Source organism: Protopterus annectens, chromosome 7.part0 (genome assembly GCF_019279795.1).
Source record: "Protopterus annectens isolate FY-2018-M chromosome 7.part0, PAN1.0, whole genome shotgun sequence".
Lineage (NCBI taxonomy): Eukaryota > Metazoa > Chordata > Ceratodontiformes > Protopteridae > Protopterus > Protopterus annectens.
In genome coordinates this window covers 1,121,893,125-1,121,917,098 of record NC_056739.1, presented here as the reverse complement: position 1 = coordinate 1,121,917,098, position 23,974 = coordinate 1,121,893,125, and positions in this window count along the sequence as shown.

The following is a 23,974-nucleotide window of genomic DNA, read 5'->3' as shown; positions in this document are numbered from 1 at the left end:
AATTTGGTGGAGTTTTAGAGTGTTCAGCTGTATATAGTTATGGACCAAAGGCGAACATTTAAGTTCACATTTTATAAACAAAGCGGTAGATAAGTATTATAACTAAAGATTGTTCCTATATTAGTCATTTTTTATGTTTGTTTTATATTGTGCAGTTTTTCCTCAGTATTTCAGTACTACATTGATTGCTTGATTCTGTGTAAAAAATTGTGTTTTGTTGGGGTGGGGAAGTTTCCACCTTTACTTGCTTTGATGATCAAAATAATTAGAGGAATAATTATGATAGGTTTTTAGATGGTCTAAGTATGGAAAGTCATGTCACCCTTTTTGGTTGCAGAGTTTTACACTTCAGGTGAAGTCAGTCCAGTCATCAGAGTTTCTAAATTTGAAAACTGTTCTTTTGATGTGACTGTGAAAGTAAACGATCTGGGAAATGTTTTGGTCACTGATTGAAGGTATTATGGTGAATAGCACACCTTAGCTGGAGTGTGGTAATTGCTGGTGATAAATGTCTCATGTGACACAATAGTATAACATTATGGGTGTGGAGATAATGAGGTGTGGTGTCAGCTGTAGGGTTTTTAAACCTTGATGGTCTTGTTCCTGCATATGTGGCTTTTCTGCATATTTCCAACAGAAGGTCACATGATTTTGGATATATTATGAAAAATACCTATTGGTACTCCATGAATTTTTATGGTGTGGGTCACGGTCAAATTGGAGATATAATGATTTAAAAGCAGACAATTGCATTTCCTATTGTTTAGCTAGTATACATCAGTAAAAGGGATGGAAAAGACTGCTATTTGTTGAGCAATGTGACACAACTCAGTATAGTTGTATGTAGATGCACAAATGAGTAAAGAAAAATGAGAATATTTTATTTTCTTGACATGGTCTCACCAAAATACATTTGTAACTTGACTGCTTTCTGGACTCATAGAATTAAATTACATTTTATCGTTTATGAAAAGAATGCAACTATTTTATTAAGAAAGGATAAAGTACCTTATGGTCTTTTAATATTGTATATTTTATTATTGAAGAGGATTTTGATATGTGTACTGCATGACTGCTACCTAAGTGATGTTTTCCAGAAGGAGTTATTAAATAGGGAGCCTACCTGGGAGGCAGCTGTAAGATTTATCAGATTTATTTATAGCCAGAGATCACATTGTATAAATCTGTAATGCCTGTAGTTTAGAAGCTTTTTATTTCTGAAGAACTGTCAGGCAAGATAAAAGATGTTTAATAAATATTACTAAATAGGAATACAGATATTTAATTGTGTTTATTGTGGCTATAGATATAGCTCAGTCTTCAATGGCTTAAAGTTTCATGGTTGGTTCAAACAGGAGTTGTGGGTATAGTGTACCCTGACCATAATGGAGGCTAATACTTTGAATCAATATTGTGATTATTTGATAGCCAAAAGAGAATAGATTTATAAATGGTATGGGGTCATTGCATAAATCAGTAGGAGACCCAGCACATGGTCAGAGTACAACAGGTTAGGTATTGGATTGCTTCTTATCTTGGATAAAGATCTAGTAGATCTGCTATTAAGGTCATAGCTTACACACATGATATGGCATCATCATAATGATTTAGTCTTTAAGAAGATAAAACTGACATATGTGTGTGTGTATATATATATATATATATATATATATATATATATATATATATATATATATATATAGATCCCCTTCATAACTTCGACTTACCATTTTGTTGACGTTCAAAACAGCAAGACGAAGATGTCAGAAGTTTACAATCATGAACTTCCAGAACATCATATTTCCTCTCTGGGAAAGTAACCAGTTGGCCACCAATGATAACATTACAAATGGAAGCAAATTACATCCACCGAACAGCACTATAAAATATGTTTTTTATTTTTTTCTTTATTGTTCGAAGTTCCGAAACTTCGATCATATGGTCTTGGCCATTTGAATTTTTAAGTTTTGGAACTTCAATAATCTGACATAGATCCATAAAATATATATATATATATATATATATATATATATATATATATATATATATATATATATATGTGTGTGTGTGTGTGTGTGTATACATATATATATATATATATATATATATATATATATATGCATGCATGTAATATATATATATATATATATATATATATATATATATAAACATATATAAAAATATATATATATATGTGTGTGTGTGTGTGTGTGTATATATTTATATATATATATATATATATATAAATAAATATATAATGCATGTATATATATATATATATATATATATATATATATATTTGTGTGTATATCGGTTTACAATCAAATTGTTGAAAGTCAGTTACACGACAGCCACCTCCTCGAAGATGGAAAGAGCAACTGTCGGAATGTCGACGTTCAGGTGTCCATCAGTTAATAAGGATGTACACAAGGCAGGAACACGAAGCATGGTTGGCAACGGCAACTGCCAACATTAATATCGACAGAACATTGTCGGTGTTGCTGCGTCGACTTTTGGACCTACTTAATATTTATGAGTCTAGCATATGTGTCGTGTAAACCAATGTTCGTGGTTGTGAGTTTCAAGCTTTTGATAGTAATCTGTGTATATCTATAATATATATACATATATATTTTTATTTATTTATTTTATTTATTTTATTTTACATTTGCTGACCGGGAGGATCCGACTGGATGCATGTCCATTTTCAGCGGAGGCCCGGGGAGAAAAGCTCCAAACACAGGTTACAAAAACATTTAACAACAGTGAAGCAAAATTTACATTCAAAATTAAAGCATAATAATTTATTCTTTCTAATTTATCTAAAATGTAAGAGGAATAGGATAGTAAGGAGATGTAGGATATTCATGAGTTATAGCAGATTATTACAGCCTAGAGTGGACTATCCCGGGTTTAGGCAATGGCAACTTCGCATTGAACCCAGATGAGTTTTTAGCTTAGCTTTAAATTGACTTAAAGTAGAGATGGATATAATATCATGGGGAAGTTTGTTCCAAATTTTACCTATATATATATATATATATATATATATATATATATATAGTGCATATATGTATATATGTATATGTATATATATATATATATATATATATATATATATATATATATATATATATATATATATGTATATATATATATATATATATATATATATATATTTTATATATATATATATATATATATATGTGTGTGTGTGTGTGTGTATATAATATATATATATATATATATATATATATATATATATATATATATATATATAAAATGAAAGTAATAAATATATAACAAATATATAATAGATATATAAATGTAGATTTAGATAAACAGATATATATCTATATATAAAATATACATAGTTTATTAGTAATGATTATCTTATTAGTGTGGATGGTATATAAATAAATCCTGGGATTCAGTAAACTCCGTGTAGGATTTGTACAGGGCCTACATTGAGTTTACATGTTAGCGGGACAGTGCATGGAGCATTGTAGTGTGCAATGCATATTAATGAGGCATGGAGCACCTAAGCTATGTTTCATGGCTTGTAACAGTGTTGCTGGCCGCAAATACTCATTAGCAAATGTGGCCTTACATGTAGTGAAACCTTGTCAGCGAACACGGATAGCAATTTCATGTATGGAAGAGCACCTCCAGTGCATGGATTTGTGTGCAATGCCACAGTGATCACCAGGGGTTTTGCAGATAGTTGTCATTCTGTTAGTGTAACAGATCTGTGCAGAGGCCAACTTAATGAGAGAACAAATAACCAGTAGTAGGGACATATTTGACCTAGATGTCACATAGAAAATGTGTTAGAATGTAACACTCACGACCTCTTATAGTGACAAATGTGGACAAAGCAATAATAATGGGGGGGGGGGGTGAAGAGCCAGAAATAGGGACAGGTTTTTAATATTGCACATACAAACTTAGGAAGTTGATAGAATATATAAGTTGTACATTAGCATGAACTTTTTATAGAGCATGAAGTTTGAAACTCAAATGTCTGTAATCAGTTTCTGACTGCACTCTGCAATGACATGCCAATGATTTGCCAGGGAAAAAAAATTTATGAAGAGAATACCACAAATATGAGACAAAAACTGGACATTCTGCACAGATCAGGACAGTTTAGAAGTATGCACCCAAATGTATGTAATATTTAGTCACATCAGTCCAGAGATCATCCCAATGATATGGCAGGAATCCACATATTTGTTAATGAAAACATCTGGTCATCCTGGGAATATCTTGGCAGTTGAGAGGTATGAATGTAAAGTATATGGTCCAAACACAATACAGGACAGTGTACCTACAGTGCAGAGTATTGAGATATTCCACTCCTGGCATTCTGTACTGAAGCTGTGTTAATGATCTGTAACAGGACGTGGGACTGCAATGTAAAATGATCACCCAGGGGAAGTGTGTGTACTAAATAGGGACACACGCATGAATTGTAGGAATGAACACAGGAAAAGAGTACAGGTGAAACTCCCAGTTTACTATTAAAAAAAAAGTTTAAAAAAATGTACAAAACATCAAATGGAAACTGTGAATGCCTATATATTAATTAGGCATAAATGCTGAATCTGTTGAACAAATTCAGCAGATTTGACATTTATGTCGAATATCGAATGTGCCGTCAGTGTACCTGCAAATGTAAGTTGAACTCCTACACTGCCATTCACATTTTAGCAGGGAGGCAAGCCCTCCTGCACCTCCCTGTGGGGAGGCTGCACTCCCCACATACCCTGCAACCCGTATATTCCAACTCCGAGATCGCACTACAGTGAGGAAAGGGATACATTTCCCAATCTGCACATTACAGCAATCTCTACACATAACATCAAGTACATACCAGCAAATGCGCAGTTGCATTCGCTGATATTTACTGTTGTTCTCATAACGTTCGGCAACACAGAAATCAGCCAACTGCCATTCGTCATTTCCATGTTCACCAAACCCACCTTCAACATTTTAATAGTAAACCGAAACTCCCGCATATACAGCAGATGAGGGTGTGTTAATGGATGATGGGTGTAACAGCAACACCAAGCACATATCTTTATGGTACAGTATGGACTGTACAGTGAAAATGTGTTGTCTGTGACTGTCACACATGGTGACATAACAATGGGGAGGATGTCTGTGTGAGATAAGCATCCTTACATGAATAATGCAGAGGCCATCTATCAAGGATCTGGCTTACAATTGGGGTAGGGTGCATATTGGGAAACTGTGCAAAATAATATGCCTGAATATGAGTGTACTCTCAGCAGAGGTCTCCAGCAAGGCAGCCACAGGTAAAGGATCATGGCAAACATTACAAGAGCCAACCACAATCTTGGACAATATCAGCATAATACCACCACTAATCCCATGCCTCTGACATATGTAATGTGGAGTGATAACAAATGAGCCTGCACACACACATTTGACAACTATTATGATACATCCACAGTCTATGAGGGTAACCACACACACTGTCTTGGTACTGCAATGTCTGCAGGAGGTGTTAGGAGGGACAATGCTATACCTGTATGTGACAGTATGGTCAATACAGGCTACTTGTCTTGTGTGCATGGCATATGTCTATGGCACAATCTACACTGTCACGAATGCCATTAATGTTGTCAAACACCTATGTATGCAGTGTGTGCATAAGTTGAACAGGTAGCACACATGCATCTGGTGTAACAACTCTCTAAGGCCAAGAACACTGCATCAATGGGCCCAGACAATATCCCACGATGCTGTCTAAATAGCATGAAACATGACCTATCTGGCCCTCTGGAATTCCTATTTAACTGCAGCCTCCAAACAAGCTTCATGCCCCTTGAATGGAGAACAGCAACAATCATCCCTCTGCACAAAGGTGGCCCATCTACAGACCCCGGAAACTACAAACTAATAAGTCTCACTAGTCTTATATGTAAAGCCATAGAAAGAATTATCATGGAAATGATCAATAGCGATATAGTAAACCTCCAGATACTGGAACCAAACCAGTTTGGTTTCATCAAGAGCAGGACATGCCTACTCAGCCTGGTGGACTTCTTTGAGAAGGGCACCAAAGCAATGAATGAGAGAAAAATGGTTCATACTGCCTACCTTCACCCGGCCAAGGCATTTGACACAATACCCCACTTGGGCAATGTTGACAAACTCAAGAGGTTAGGTACAAACCCATATATCACACAGTGGATAGCCAACTGCCTTACAGACAGGACCCATGAAGTTAGAACTGGGGAGTCCACCTCTAGAAAGAGATCAGTCACAAGTGGAGTCCCTCAGGGATCTGTCCTTGGACCACTCCTTTTTGGCACTTACTTATCTGAAATCAAGACCAATGTCAGTGGTCTCTGGCTGACTACATTTGCAGATGATTGCAAATTAGGAGCTGTCATTGAATCCCATACTGACACAAATGTTCTGTAGGGCTGACACAGATAAACAACTGGTGTCAGAGTCATGGACTAAAACTAAATGACAAGAAATGCATAATAGTATCCATCAGAAAATCATCCACCCCTGGTAACTATCATATTAACAACACACCCCTTACAGTTTACCCAGTAGTTATGGACACACATAGACAATAATCTAGCCTTTGACCATCACGTATCTACAATAGTGAAGAAATCATTCTATGTTGTGCAACTTATAAACAAAGGTATGGCATTTAAGTCCAAGGAAGTCATTTTTATCATTGAGTACATTGCCCCCTTTGGTATGTATTTAACCAGGCATATCCAACAACTGGAATGTCCACAGAAGTTACTTACTAAAAGAATACAGGGCATAAGTAAAATGTCCTATGCAGACTGACTGAAGGCCCTATCCCTGTATTCTGTCACCTACAGGCTTTTGAGTGAAGATCTATGCCTGGCATACAGGGCATTGTCAGATCCCACTCTGATGGACCTCCTACAGATCCACAAAACAAACAGCACCAGAATGACTCATTCTAAAGACTCCTTGCCTGTGATATAAGTAGAACCCGTGGGAGAGACAGGTATGTATCCCGGAGACTACCCCTTCTCTGGAACAGGCTCTCCACCCATGTGAAACAGAGTTCTTCCCTAACCCAATTCAAGTGTAACTTGGACAATTGGATGGGGAACAGGAAATTCATCCCTGGTTTGGCAGTTGGCACCTGTGTCTCTAATGGACATGGGCAACCTGTAAATGGTTCATCTCCCAGGCTCCTGCTTGTAAATGTTTCATCTCCCAAGCCCTTGCTTACACTTATCAAGGGTATCAGAACTTGTCAGAAATTTGGGATGCATGGCTAGGCTTAAAAAGTGCCTTGTGATCGTTAGCAAACACCTATGAATCTATTGTTGTTCAGGACCACCAGATAGTCATGTATATTCCCCAGAAAGAATACCTAGGTATGGCCAATAAGCTGTGTGACAGTGCACCATGACAAAGGTGGTACACTTCAGTTACACATCACTGGAAGCCGTGTAGGGAGGTACATGAAGAAGGGTGCATTGTACACAGTTATTAGTGTGATGAAGTCTGGGAACCATGAAGGTATTATGGCATCTGATGTGCATGTTCTTCACATACCCAGTACTTGTGTTACATTCAAGGGAATAGTCAGCACTGTGACCACATGCTGATGAATGTACCACTTGCCCTCTATCCCAGGACACAGGTCACATACCTATAGGTCTGATTATAGGGTGTGATGTCTGCATCATTCTTGAGTGATGTGTCTGTTTCCTGATTTAACAAATCCCTCCATGTGTCTTGTCAATGCAGGTGTTGTCATGCCTGTGGCAGCAGTCTCTGGTATGTGTTGATACTGTCTGTATTATACTAATATCACAGTTGAAGTCAATGGAGTCAACGATTGCAGACAAGCTGTAGTCCTTCAGGCAAGCTGTAGTCCGTCAGGCAGCTTTTTGGACATAGCATATGTATGCCATCTGTGATTGTCCATCACTGAACTAATGGGCAAGAAAGGGCCTATCAGCCACCTCTGATGTACCTGTCTGATCAATGGACCTGAGATATATGTCATGTCACACATTTCAACATAGTGAGATGCCATGTATTTGATACACTGGTCTACCTATTTGATGATAGAGCTGTCTATGGCCATATATGACAATGTTGATGAAAAACCTCAGTGTGGATTTTTGTCAAATGCCTTGACCGGTTCAAGTTCCATACAATGGTGCTGTTGTCATCATGCATGCCCTCAATTACCTCTTTGACGACGTCTATAAGATGTAACAGACCTGATGTAGCAGTAACAATTCACACAGGTCTGTTGCACACAGCTGGAATATTTCTAGTGTACATGTAGAGGAGGTCCATGATGACATGTTGGTCTACCTCACAGTTGAGGAGTGTCAGGATGTCTATATACATGCATGCATCAGTTGTTGTCCCCCTAACTCAGGTGGATGCATGTTGATATACATCCTTGTATGGAAACATAGGCCATGTGGAGGGTGTGTTGAACTGTGTATTCAACTATATCAGGAAGGTGTATGTTGTAGGTCATGCTATAGGTGATCTGTGATGTTGTCACAGCACACTGATTCCAAATGATAGGCCTGGATGAAAGTAAGACAGTGCATACTCTCTATTGTGATGTGGCCTAGGGTTTTGGCACAATCACATATGCAGGTATCATTGAAAAAAAAACCTGTCTGGGGATTAAACCTTACATCAGTTGATGGGTAAACAACTGGCTGACTGACAAAACACATCATGTGAAAGTTGGTGAATTGACCTGTACCAATAGAGCTGTCACCATTGGCAAACCCCAGGGATCTGTGCTTGGCTGTTCACTATCTGAATTGTATTTCTTGACAGTTCAGGCTAAAGTATATGGCCTTTGCCTTACCAAGTTTACTGATTCTTGCATATTGTATTAATCATTGAGTCCACCAATGATAATAACATAGCACAGGAGGAGCTAACACACACACACAACTGAATGGTGACAAAGGCACATGATATACAAATAAATGCAGAAATGTGTGTTTCTAATGTTGTCTGAAAAGTAGAGTTCCATGTTAATCACAGCATTGACAGCAGTCCAGTTATGCAGAAAAGTACAGTTGTGTACATTTACCATAAATGTAGATGTTCAAGTGTATTCACTGTTGTAGTCATCACCTGTGGGTTATCCCTGTTGTGGTAGCCCTCGGCTGGCCTGAATACCAGAGTCAATGTTTTTCTGCGTCAGCTGCTCTCGCTTACTGGCTGGCGTCAGGTCGTCGGTGCTATAAAGGAAGGCAGCCGATGCCATTACATCAGTTTTTCTTGTCCTAACCCATCAAAGGCCCAAGTAAATATAGAGAAGTAGTCCTGGTGGCTAAAAGCCACCATTAGAAATGTATGTCTCCCTAAAGTAAGAAGATATGATATAAGGGGGAAGGAGGGTGGGAAACCAGGACTGCAACAGTGAATACACTCGAACATCTACATTTATGGTAAGTGTACACAACCGTACTATGTTCTTTGTGTTTCACTGTTGCAGTCATCAGCTGTGGGAAGATTGCCAAAGCTGAGGAGAGGGGTGGTAGGATTAGTAAGAGACCTAGGAATGAGTCAGCATACCCTGCAGAACTGCAGAGGCAAACCCTGTCCTAGCCTTAGAAAATAGAGGTAGGTGGTAATGCTTGGTAAAGGTATGGACAAAAGTCCAGGTGGCAGCTTCCAGGATTTCCCTGGTGGGAACTCCTCTAAGAAATGTTGTGGAAGTGGAGACTGCCCTAGTGGAATGGGTTTGGATAGACTTAGGGGGGGTTCCCATGCAAACTGTAGCAGAAATGGATACAGTGTAATATCCATTTGGAAATGGTTTGCTTGGAGACAGGCTTCCCCTCTGCCCCCGCTGATAAGAAGTTGGTCTGTTTCCTGAATGTCTCAGTACGGTCCAGATAGTATCTGAGCTGTCTGTGCACATCTAGTGAGTGCAGTATTCTTTCCCTCTTGTTTTGAGGGTTAGGAAAGAAGGTGGGTAGCTGTATGGCCTGGTTGAGAGTTACATTAGATACCACCTTGGGCATAAAGGAGGGATTAGTCCTCAGGAAGACCCTGTCTGCATGGAAGCTGATGAAGGGCTCAATGGCCATCAAGGCCTGAAGTTCTGAAACCCTTCTGGCTGAGGTGATAGCTAGGAGAAAAGCAGTCTTCCAGGAGAGGTATATCTTAGTTCTGCTGAAGCAGCAGGTTCGAAGAGTGGTACAGTTAGTTTTTCCAAAACATAATTCAGGTCCCAGGCTGGAGTGGGTGGCCTTCAGGAAGGTCTGGTATTAGAAGCCCCTCTGAGGAATTGTTTAATCAAAGGATGGGAAAACAGGAGCTGTTCTGTATCAAAATGAGCTAAAATGGCTGAGGCATGAATTTTGATAGAGGAGAAAGACAGGCCACTATTAAGTAGCTCCGCTAGGGAGTCCAGGATGACAGCAATAGAAGTTGTGAGGGATTGCCCCCTCTGGACTGGCTCCAGAAGCAGAATCTTTTCCATTTTCCTTCATAAGATTTTCTGGTGCTGGGCCTTCTGGCCTCTGTGATAATGTCTAGGACCTGTTTGCTTAACAGAGGCCCTTTGTTTGCCTTTAGAGTATTAGCCATGCTGATAGTTTGAGAGTCTGCAAGTCTGGGTGCAGCATTCCCCCCTCCCTGAGTTAAGAGGTATGAGATCAGGGGAAGCTGCCTGGGAGGCTGTAATGTCAGGCTGTGCAGTAAGGGGTACCAATTTTGTCTGGGCCAATCTGGAGCAACGAGGATGACCATTGTTCTCTCCTCCCTTATTTTGATCAGCGACCTGGGGATAAGGGGCAAAGGAGGGAATCCGTATACAAAAAGGTTGTTCCAGGGAAAGATCAAGACATTCACCTTCCACTCTAGGTGGTGATACTCCCTGGTACAGAATTTTTTCAGCTGATGGTTGGGATGCAAAGCAAAGAGATCCATCTCTGGAGTGCCCCATGCCTGAGTGATTTGTAAAAATATTTTTCTGTGGAGCTGCCATTCATGGGGGTCTAGTAATTTCTGCTTACGTGGTCTGCCAGGGTGTTGTTGATCCCTGGTAGGTATTGTGCTATCAGATGTAGTCTCATGGACAAGGCTGCCAGCCAGAGGTTCATGGCTAGCCTGCACAGAGGATAAGATTGGGTATCTCCCTGTTTGTTGATGTACCACATTACTGTGGTGTTGTCTGTTTTGATAAGGAGAACCCCTGGCTTGAGATGGGGTTTGAAGGATGTTAGAGCCTTTTGTATTGCCATCATTTTCTTCTGGTTGATGTGTAAGGGAAGGTGCTGTGCATCCCAAAGGACTTGAGTGCACCTGCCTTCTAGGTGAGCGCCCCAAGCTATGTCTGAGGTGTCAGTGGTAATGCTCTGCCCAGTTGGGCGGAGCATGAAGGGAAGTCCCTTGTTCTAGGCACAGGCCTCTGCCCACCAGAAAAACTCAGCCCTTATGCAAGGGATCAGAGGTAGAGAGGTCTCTAGAGGCTGAAAGTGCTGACACCAGAGGTTCTTTAGATACCACTGAATTTTTCTAATCTGAAGCCTGGCCAGAGGGATTAGAAGGATGCAAGATGCCATGTACCCTAAGGCTTGCAGGAACTTCCTCGCAGTGAGGTGACTTCTGGAAGCCAGCTGGGTAAAGAAGAGAGGCAGGAAGCTCTGTTTTTCTGGGGACAAGAAGGCCATTTGCGATGCTGTGTCCAGCAGTGCCTCCAAGAAAATGATCTTCCTGGAGGGTGTTTGCCTTGATTTCTTCTCATTAATGGTGTATCCTAAGGAGGTTAGGAGGTCATTGAGGAGCTTTTCTTTGCAATCTGCTTGAATGAGGCAGTCATCCAGATAAGGGTAAATATTTATATTTTTCTGTCTGCAAAAGGCTTTGACCAAGGCTAAGCATTTGATGAATACCCTGGGAGCAGTAGATAAGCCAAAGGGTAGCACAGAGAACTGAAAGTGTTGTGAGCCTGATCTGAAGTGAAGGAATTTCCTGGAGGATTCCCTTATGGGGATGTGGAGGTAGGCATCTTTTAGATCTAGGGTAACTAACCAGGCATGTTTTGTCAACATAAGCAGCAGTTGCTGCAAAGTTAGCATTTTGAATCTGGGGACCACCAGGAAGGTGTTCAGAATGGATAGATCCAGGATGAGGCACCAAGTTCCCTCTTTTCTGGGAACAAGTAATAGTCTGGAATAAAAGCCTTTGTCTGTTTGATCTGAGGGGGCATGTTCTACTGCCCCTTGGGATATGAAAGTTTGGACTTGTTTCAATGCCTGCGCCCACCGATTTGGAGGTAAGTCTGGATAACATCTTGAAAATGGAAGTTCATTGAAGGAGAGTTTGTATCCCTGAAAAATAATTTTTAAGACTCATTGGTCCTTTGTTACAGAAAGTCAATTATCTTTGTAGAGGGAGAGCCTTCCTCCTAGTTTATGGTGAGTGAAAAGAGGGCAAAGGGGGAGAGGGAGTCATTGAGAGTTTTTTCCATAGAGGGATGGCTTAGAACTCCCTGCCTTGGGAGTGGAAGTTGTCCATTGTTTGGTTCTCTGCTATCCCTGGGATAGGGATCTGGGTGGTCTGTCCCTGGGGGCTTACCTTGCCCCTGTCTGCTAGGTGCAGGAAAAGACCAATGTTTTGAGGAACAATTTCTGCTGAACCTAGGAGGTTGTACCTAAAGGAAATATTTTACTGTTTGCACAGATTTTGCTTTGTCTTCCATTTTTTAAGCACCTCTTCTACTTTTGCTCCAAACAAGTGGTCTTTATCCAAGGGTGCATCAAGTAATTTAGATTTGACATGATCAGGGAGAGGTTGTTCCTTCAACCATGCATGTCTCCTAATGACAGATCCTGCCACTGCTGCCCTGCTTGAGGCTTCTAGGGCATCATATCCACAGTGTAAAGAGAGTTTGGTCACTTGGCAAGTAGAGTGCAGTAAATCTGTTAGCTCTTTCGAACTGGCACAGGCAGGAAAGTTAGAAATCTTTTGTTTTAATAGTTCCAAAGTGTGTTGCTGATATTTTAACATGTGGAACTGACAGTTGAGTGCTCTGATAGCTAAAGTTGCAGAGGTATACACTTTTTACCCCATCTGTCCATAGCTCTGGAGTCCTTGTCAGAAAGAGTAGGATTCTTAGTAGAACTAGCCTTAGCTCCTTTTGGTCCCTGTGTAATGACCTCCGGGTCTGCAGCAGGATTTCTGTGCAGGTACTTGTGAGTATCTGGTACTCTGTAATACCTGTCAGGTTTTCTGGGAGCAGGTGGGAGGGCATCAGGAGTTAAGCTGGATTCCTGGAAGACATCATCAACCACTTCTAAGATGGGGGGATGGCCAAGGGTCTGTGCAGGAACAGGTCTAGAAACTCTCTTAATATTTTCTTAGACTGAGGGAAGTCCTGGGATTCCCAGTGGAAATCTTACCTGAGGGTGTGAATGGTTTCTTCAAAAGAAAGATCTTCTGGTGGGGAGGCAGAAGGAATGGAATCCTCTGCATCTGAATCCTCATAAGCAGTAAGAGGTTGTTGTTCCTCTTCAAAATATGAATAATCAGACTCCTCAGAATCCTGTTCTGTCAGTATTTCAGGGGAAAGGTCCCTTTTCCATTTAAAAGGTGCTGCTTGACTACTCCTGATAAGGGTGATAAGATCCTCCACCATTTTAAGCATTTGAGCCTGGGGTGGTGGAGCAGGGGTAAAATGGTGGCTAGAGGTAGTTTTCCTAGGAGTGGCCTTGCCTCTCGGCCTAAGAGTATCTATTGGTTTGAGAGAAATGGTAGTCAGAGGAGAAGATGTTTTTTGTCTAGATTCGGTAGTGCAAAAAACCTCCTTAGAAGCTGATGCCTGCATCGTGGCTCCGGACCCAACCAAGGTAGAGACAACGAAAGGCTCGGAAGATGAAGAAGATTTCTGTGGCATACCAGACTCTGAAAGAGTCTCAGTAGAGGCCTGCAAAGGTATCGAGTCGGGCATCAGGGGCTGTGAAGACACCTCACTGAATTCCGGAGAACTGACGACCTGCTTAGCAGTAGATTCATCGGAAGGCTTAGCCTTGTATGGTCTGTCTCTCTCTTTACATTTTTTCAGAATGTCTATGAATTGTTGGCTGATGGACACCATTTTGGAATGCGAAGACAGAAGATGAAAATATCTGGCTACAAAAAGAGCTCTATGATGAATGGTTCTCGCATTAAAGAGGGTACAGAACCAGCAACAGGGGATGTTGTGGTCTGGGCCTAAACAAGTGATGCAGTATGAATGGAAGTCTCACTGTGGTATTTGCTTTCCACAGGTGAGACAATTGTTAACTTTTTCGGACATCAGTTAGTGCAAGAAAAAAGGATCCCCAACGGAGTACTTAGCTTTAGACATTTTCAGCTGTAATTCAAACTCTGGTAGTGACCGACCTGCACACTTGTGAACTGCCTCTGCTACCGGCTCCATGGCAAGAAAGACTGATATAATGGCGTTGGCTGCCTTCCTTTATAGCAGTGATGACCTGACATCAGCCAGCAAGCGACAGCAGCTGACACAGAAAAATATTGACTCTGGTATTCGGGCCGGCTGAGGGCTAGCACAGCAGGGATAACCTACAGGTGATGACTGCAACAGTGAAATACAAAGAGCATCCTAGTGATGGAAGCACTAGGAACACATTTTAATAGCAATCTGAACTTTGACCATCAACTGTCCACACTGCTATTGAAAACCTATATTGTGCTCATTCTAAGTCACACCATCATATTGATATCTTAGGATTGTATGACAGCACTGTAGTCAGACCTCATTACAGCACTAATAGAGTATAATGCTGTTTTTACACGTACCTCACCAGACGCATGTAGCAGTTGGAGAGATCACAGGGATTTCTCAGCAAGATAACACAGGGCATACACACCATGCCATGATGCATGTGGATAAATTGAAAGCTGCCTCACTGTAAACTTTATTTTATAGGATGAAGTGACTTCTGCCTGACCCTGCTGTGGTGGGAGTACTGCATATAAAAAAATGCAATATAGCTGATGACATCAGCAATGTCTCTGAGGAGAAGATAACAGTGTCCCACATGCTGGTGCAAAATACTCTCTGTAATGTCAAGCAACCGCTCACACACACACAGACATACACAGTTGACTGTACTGAGAATAGAAGCCCTCCCCATCTAAGTACACAGACTGCATAACACAATACTTTACACAAGCACCACAGCTCAAGTCTGAATTGGAGTGTATAACTAGGAACCAAACACAAAACCAGATAAAAATTAAACAATCCAAGTATACACAGCAGGTCCACACCAAAATAAAGTTCTTCCTTTTATTCACCAGTAGATTAAACGCTTTCATCAGCTTATAGCTAAAGACTTCATCAGAATCTACTCAAGCATACAGAAAGGTAACTTAAATAGTTACAAAACACACCACCTGACCAATTAATCAATTGTTACTTAAAAAGACATACTTTAAAAATGTAAACACAATGCAATCCTTCAATGAAACCCCCACCTTTTTTTGGAAAGATATCCTGGAGTTAAAAGAATTACTATGGCAAATTAAGTTACAAGCACACATTTGCCCAGGGTTAAATGATTATTGTAGTATAAGTTGTGTTTTAAAGCTTAGGTCTTATTTGGTTTAGATTTAACTGTGAATTTTTTTATTATGGTGTTCAGTCCATGAGTTTGTCACCAATCATCAGTCTATGTTAGCCCCTACTATAATATGTTACCATCACTGGAGGACTCTATATGAGTGCATCCAGTCAACAATCATCTGCAAACTTGGTAAACTACAGGCCATCTACTGTTGCCTGTGCTTCAGGGAAGTATTTCCCAAACAGTTGAGGGCCCAGAACAGATCCTGGTGAGTTGGCTAGTGGTGAAGGTTCAAGTCCCACAACCTTGAGAGTGTGTGTTCTGTTGTTGAACCAGTTGGCTCTCCATCTAGTACTGTATGACATAATTCCCAGATGGGAGATCTCCACTATGAGACATGAATGGAGGATAGTGTCAAAGGCCTTGGATAATTAAACATAGGCAGTATGTCCTGTTATCCCTCATCCAGGTCTTTGGGGGTCAGTATTAATTGGTTGTTTTGGACCATTTCTAGCTCTTTTGTAGTTCACTGTTTAAAATCCGCCTCTGGGTGTTTTTTTCTGGATATACTGCTTAGACAAGCTCCTCGTGGTTCTGCAGAGTGGTCCTAGCAGCAGGGAACTCAGAAAAGCGACTACTTTCTGGATTTAAGTATATTTGCTTTTTTTTTTTCAATTGGAATAGCTTCTGTAGCTTACCCTGAACTAGCTTGAACTGTTTTTTAACTGTTTGCTGCATTATTTTAAAATCTGCACTTAAAGTTACATTTTAGTCGAATTTGATCAAAAGTTTGTTTGTTTGTTTAACTGTGGAGGCTGCCCACTAAAGTGTGCTAGCCTATGTAACTATTTATCACTGTTTCTGCATTTTCTGTGTGTTTCTACCAAAAAACAAAAAAACAAAAAAATAATCCTTGTTTTACTGCCTCTCCTCGACTAGTTTAGACCAGTTTACAGGCATTGCTGTATTCTGGGCTGTGGTGTAGTTCCTGTGTTGTCCATTACCTTACTTGGATAGAAGGAAGTTTCTTTGCTCACCAGTGGGAGTGGGGAGCCTTGAGCAGCCTACCTGTCCCTGTAGGAAGTGACCTCAGCACAAGAAGCCGTAGTAATTGGTTGTTTTGGACCATTTCTAGCTCTTTTGATGTTCACTGTTTAAAATCCGCGTTTGCACGGCTTTGCGCAGATGTGTGCATAGCGCAGCGCCGGTTAAACAAGGTTAAACTTTTTCTGGCTCCACCAAGTCTGCTCTTCAGATTTTCCCTCAAGGAAGCTCTACTCTTAGTATAACCAGACTACTCACTATATTATAAGCCTAGCACTTGTTCTCAATACTTCTCTACTAAGTAAGCAATCTTGTACTAAGTAAAGCACTACATCTACTTACCACCCCTGTGAATATCCACTTCCCTTAAAGGTACAGCACTCCCTTATACTGTTCTAGTATGTCGAGTGGTAGATTACTGGTGTCGTCTCCAGTTCAGCTGGTCAATCTGGGTATCTTGAGTCAATGCTACAATTGTCTCATGTACACAGACAACCCTCTCCTCCTCCCAACAAACACAAATACATGTGAGAGATGCAACTATATAGCCAAACTGGAGGCTGAACTCTCTCAGGAGACAGGAGGAGATGGCAACCACACACACAACAATCCCAGTCCCACATAGACCTACCACAACTGCAAACCAAACACATAAAAACACAAAGACATACTCGGAGACTCTAATAAAAAACTTACCAAAACAACAGAGGCTCCCAAAGCAGACATCCAAAAATCCACCACCTCAAAACAAAACACATGCAACACATAGTTCAATAAATCAGTGTGTCAATCAATCACAGCCCTTAAGGCCAAACACCTTGCCTGATACACTAGTAATAGGTGACTCTATAGTCAGACACACTGATGTCCCACTGACCAGGCTGAACAAGGAGAAGGTGACTGTGAGCTGTCTATCGGGAGCTAGGATCCGCCACATAACACACACTCAAGTCACTCCAAAGCAAGTACAAATATGACTCCATCATTGTCCTTGCTGGTGTGAATGACCTGAGACATACCTCCCTGGACTACATGAAAAGAGACATAGAGGAGCTCTCCGATTATGTAGCCCAGGCTGGTATGACCCTGACCCTGAGCAGCATCTTGCCCTCACCAAGAATGATACCACAATACAAAGACAAGATGATCAGCTTTAACAATTGGCTCAAGTACTGGTGTCATTCTAAGGAGATCCAATGTCTGTCTGCCTGGGATGACATGTTGGACAAGCCACGCTGCTTCGCAAGGGATGGCTTACACCTGTCACCACTGGGCTTCCAGATATTGGCTAAGGTTCTTGCCACCCCCATAGTGTCTTTTTTTAGGCAAGGCTCAAAAGACAAACCCACCTCCTTAGAAAACAAAAATGGAAAAAAACTAAGGGTAATGCTGCTCAACGCCAGAAATCTAAATCTCAAGATGCAGGCACTTGATGCACTCCTCAGCATGGAGAACATCGACGTCTGTGCAGTAACTGAAACCTGGTTCAAGGCTCCTGAGAGCACCCCAGTGCTACCAGGCTATACCTCGTATCATGCTTTTCGGCCCCAAAACCCAGGCCGAACCACAAAGGGAGGGGGAGTGTCCATATTCATCAAGGACACCCACACCTCCAGGTTAGTAGCAACACATGAAGCATCAGAGACCATACAGGTGCATCTAACCATAGGCAAAACTGCTATACAACTGGTAGCATGTTACAGACCACCCTCCCAATCTCAAGAACCCCACTCAGCCTTCCTGAAGACATTGGAGGATATGAATGTATCACAAAATACCATCATACTGGGAGACTTCAACTACCCAAACATAGATTGGGTACATTATTCTAGCCCTAATACCCTAGCCCAAAGGTTCCTGGAATTCATAAATTCAAATGCACTGGAACAACTAGTCACCTCTCCCACTAGGGAGATAATATACTAGACCTGATCATCACAAACATGGGGACAAAATGCTCCACACGAAGTATACCCCTCACTAGTGAGATCTGACCACAAACTAATCACCCTGGATATACATATCCGACCTCCACCCCAGCACAAAAGACCACAGTGAAAAACTTGTCAAAAGCAGACTTCACTCTTCTTAAGACTGAGATGGTATCCTTTAAGCCCACTGTGCCAGTGGATACCACATCCCACAATGCCGAATCCTTCACAAATGCTTTCTATGGACATCTCCAAGAATGCATGGATCATGCAATCCCAAACAAATCCAAGTCCCTCTCCACCAAAGGTAAGCGTCCTGTCTGGTGGACCTCAGCCATAAACAAATTGTATAACAAAAGAAGGAAGCTACTGCACGTCAGAGCAAAATCCCATGAAGGGAAGACATCTCTGATCAACATTAGCAGAAAACTACATTCTCTCATAAAAACATCCAAGGCCAACTTTGAGAGAAAAATTGCTAAGGACACTAAAGATAACCACAAAGCCTTCTTCAGCTATGTTAGAAACCTGGGCGGAAACCCTCAGATATGCTCAGAGTTGGCTCACAACAACAAAAAATACACTGAACCCACAGATATTGCCAACATTCTGGCTGACAGGTTCAGTGCAAATTTCTAACCTCCTTCACCCCCAAAAGAAGAAATACTTATCCCAGCTGAATGTAATCTTCCTGTCATATCAGAAGTCCAAGTGAGAACCGCCCTAAACAAAGCAAAAAACACAGCATCAATGGGACCTGACAGTATCCCGGGTTGCGTGTTACGCGAAGTCCAAGAGGAGCTAAACCCACACATAAAAATGCTATTTAAGCTTAGCCTTACTTCGGGATATGTACCTGAACACTGGCGTACAGCAACAGTGGTCCCACTCCACAAGGGGGGTGCCTCTACAGACCCTGGAAACTACCGCCCCATAAGCTTAACCAGCCTGGTCTGCAAAGCTATGGAAAGAATCATTATGGAACTCATAAGCAGAGACATAGGGGACCTGCAGACACTTGACCCCACCCAGTTCGGCTTTGTAAAGGGCAGATCCTGCCTTTTAAACCTGGTTGACTTTTTCGAAACAGTCACTAGAGCCATTGATGAGGGCAAAGCATTCCATACAGCATACCTGGACTTGGCTAAGGCCTTCGACACAATACCCCACTCAGGCATCATAGATAAGCTCAACAGCTTAAAAGTAAACCCTTATGTCACTAGATGGGTTGCAAACTGGCTAAAGGACAGAACCCATAAAGTTAAAATCGCTGGAGCAATGTCAGACTCAAAGCCAGTCACAAGTGGTGTCCCACAGGGATCTGTCCTGGGACCCTCTTGTTCGGCATTTATTTCTCAGATGTTAAAGCAAACATGGGAGGGCTGTGGCTGACAAAGTTTGCAGATGACTGCAAACTAGGTGCCATAGTTGATACACCAGCAGACACACACATCCTACAAAAAGGCCTCACAGAAACGGACAACTGGTGCCGGAGTCACGGCCTTAAACTAAATGCCAAAAAATGTATAGTCATCCCCTTTGGGAAAAACAAAGTACCCACAAATTATCACATAGACAGCAATCCACTGAGTATGGAAAAGAAATCAGAGACCTAGGGACCCAAGTCGACAGCGACCTCTCATTTGACACCCACGTTGCCAAAGTGGTTAGAAAAACATTCTACCTTGCACACCTCATCATGAAGGGATTCACATCCAGATCCAAGGATGTCATTGTACCCCTATATTCCTTCCTCATCAGACCCATGATTGAGTACAATGCCCCATTTGGTATGTACCTCACCCGGCATTTGCAACAGCTGGAGAGACCACAAAAGTACCTCACCAAGAGGATCAAGGGTCTCCAACATATGTCTTATTCTGCCAGACTAAAGAAACTTCAGCTCTATACAGTAGCATACCGCCTGCTCAGAGGTGATCTCTGCCTGACGTACAAGGCCATGTCCGATCAGGATCTGATGGACATGCTCCACCTCAAAAAATCCAAATCCATCAGGACCACGAGAGCTAAAGACTTAAACCTTGGCACAAGTATGAATAGGACATGCTGGAGGGATAGATTCATAGCCCAGAGGCTTCCCATGCTTTGGAACAAGATCCCAGTTCGTATTAGGCAGAGCCCCTCACTGACTCTCTTCAAGCGAAATCTTGATGAGTGGATGGGAGATCGTAAGTTTACCCCAGGGGTCACATCTGTGTCACTGCTAGACAGGGGCACAGTAAACTAATTCTGTTATATAAGGGGACCTTCATTGTGTCACTACTAGACAGAGGCACAGTATTCTAAATTTATTCTGTACATTTTTTGTACCATTTCATGGGGTGGCAAAAGCCACATCACTATGGCTAGGCTTACAAATGCCCCAGGGCAGATAGCCTAGTACTATACTATGAAACTATGCTCACAAAGGTCAGTAAGCAAAAATCTGCCCTTGCTAAAGCCAAACTGGGTAGGGTCAAGTGTGTTCAAGGTCACCTCTGTCCCTGTGGATATGGTCTCTCACTTATTTAATTTTTCCAAGTCTTTTGGGTTTCTAATACCATGACAAGAATGGACCCCATTCTTAAGTCAAGGCATAATTAAAGTTCATGAAATTAGTATTGTTTCAGTCTTTGATGTTAGCCAGAAGTTCTCTTCACAGCACCCGCAATGTGCCCAGTAATGACTCCTTCTGCAATTTGTAGAGAGTTATATGTATCGGTAACATATCTAAGTACGATTGTAAATTCTTTTTCATAAGACCCGTTCTTACTACTACTGGAACTGTCTGGGTATCTTTCTTCCATATTACCCTTATTTTTGCCTGCAAATCCTGGTACTTTATGACTTTGTCCCTCTCTGTATGTAAGACACTGTAGTCACTGGTTGTAACGATTTTAATAATCAATGCTACTTATGTCTTCTTTTCATGGACTACTATATCCGGTTTTCTTGCATCTATTTTTGAACTGCTGGTAATGGATGATCCCACGTGATATAAAACTTCATCATTTTCTATGATGCTTTGTGGCTCATGTTTCCACTGTTTTTCAGTTACTTCAGTATTATAGTGTTTGCACAATTCCCAATGTAACAATCTTGCCACACTATTATGCCTTTCAGTACACAGTCATTCTGCCATTAGTATATCACAAACAGCAACAAGATGAGCAACTCTTTCCAATTCTGTTTTACAAAACCTACATTTGTCTGTTTCTCACACATGTTGAATGGACTTTGTAAACCAACATGTACGTAGTCCACTGTCTTGAGCTGTCAATATTAACCTTTTGTCTTTTGGTTTAAATTAACCTCTCTTTAACCATTACTGCATTCAGTGCTGATCAACTTAATCAACATGAGGTTGTTCTAAGAGTTTTCTATACTTGCAACTATATTTATGCATTTTCCACATTTCTTGACTTCTCATCTGATCCTTCACCTTATATTCTTTCTTTTGTTTTTTTGCACATTCAGTTGTTCCCTGATTTTTATCTGCTTCTGGTTAAATTTACATTTCCAATTGATGCCGATATGCTTCTGCTAACCAAAGCAGGGAAGTAATTTTAGACTTTTTTGCCTCATGTTTCAAAACTTTCACTACATTTGGGTCTTGTGTGGTCAGCAGATATGTATGCAGTCTCACTATCCCAGATCTATACATGTAATCAATTTTGAGGAGGCCCATACCTCCTTCAGAATGGAGAATATATAGTTTTGGTATGCACTGATTTATATAAATCATTTGATGAGTATGAAGCATCCTTCTTGTTTTCCTGTCCAAACTATCCAACATCTTTTGGGGTCAGTCGATCAGTCCAAAACTGTAATTTAGGACAAGAACAGCAAATTGGCTTATACCTTGGACTTTTTTCCTAGCTGTCAATGCTGTTTCTAGTATTAATTTAAGCCTTTTAAGATATTCCTTACTGAGTTTTATTCACATTTGTTCATGTTTTATTGCTGATCCTTCATCAATTCACAAACATTTTCACACTCCCTCTTGCTCAAGTTCTTTTATATCACATTCCTGTCCCAAACTGATGTTTTCTTTGTGCTGCAGCTTTCCTGCGTTAAAGGTTGCTTTTGCACATTTATCAAGACGAAATGACATTCTTATATCATCTGAAAAAGTTGTGATTACTTGCAGTTGTACTCTCAGTTCCTCATCTGATGAACTACCACAGTTTTAAATCATCAACAAAAAGAAGAGAAGTCTTTACACTTTGTTGTTTTCTGGCAGCCAAATTATAGCAATGGCCTAATCTGTTACGTAGACAGCTTAATGGGTTAAAGGCAAGACAAAAGAGCAGCAGGGAAAGAGAGTCACCCTGGAATATCCCCCTTTGAATTTTTATCCCTGGAATACTAATTTGTCTTTTTTAATGACTTAATTGCAGAGTGGTTTGCCACTGTTTCATGGTCACTGTAATATAATTGGTTAGTATAGGGTGTATCTTATACATTTTTAAGTACTCTTTTATCCATGAATGCGGGATACGGTCAAATGCTTTTACATAATCTATCCATGCCATACTTTGATTCTTCCCCATTTTACAGTTTTCCATTATGACTTTATTTAACATCAAATGATCCTTTGTTCCATACAACTTTCTTTTATTACCATTTTGTTCTATTGCCATGATTGAGTTTTCTTCAAAATGACTATAGACTCTGTCAGCATCAATTCCAGTGTATAGTTTATGCGCCATCGGAAGGCAAGTTATTGGTCTATAGTTTTTCGGAAAGCTTGTGTGTTTGCTGTTAAGGTGGAGTATTGTTTTCCTGTTGCTAGCCAGGCCTGTGTCTGTTCAGGGTGTGCACGGAAATAGTTCTTACTCATGGAGAATCCTCATGTAAAGATGTTAATACTTTTGAAGTTAGGAACTGCATCTGAGCCTGGGGTTTTCCAGTTAGGAGCTTTTCTTAACTTTGTTTCAATCCCTCTGGCCATTAGTTTATCCCATTGCATATGCTGTACATCTGAATTTCCTATTCTTTCTTTTACTTCTTCTATCTGTTTAGCATCTTTGTTATGTTCCATAGGGTCTTCATAAATATTTCTCCAAAATGTATCTATTTCTTCTTTTTTTTGTGGTACTTTGATTCCTTTTGCCTTATTTCCCAGTTCTCTATAAAGCTTTTTAAGGTCATCAATAAATTGCTTATTTTGTGCATTTCCTTTATATTTATTTCCATATCTTCTAAATTTTTCTGCCTGTGCTATTTTTAGTTTATTGTTTGTGTTAGTGCATGATAGATCCTGATCTGTTCTGATACTGTATATTGTTTTTATCACATCTATCTTTCTGTGTATTTTTGTTGATCTGTTCAATATTCTATACTCTTCTAACAGTGACAGTTCTTGTCTTAATTGCTTTACAGTTT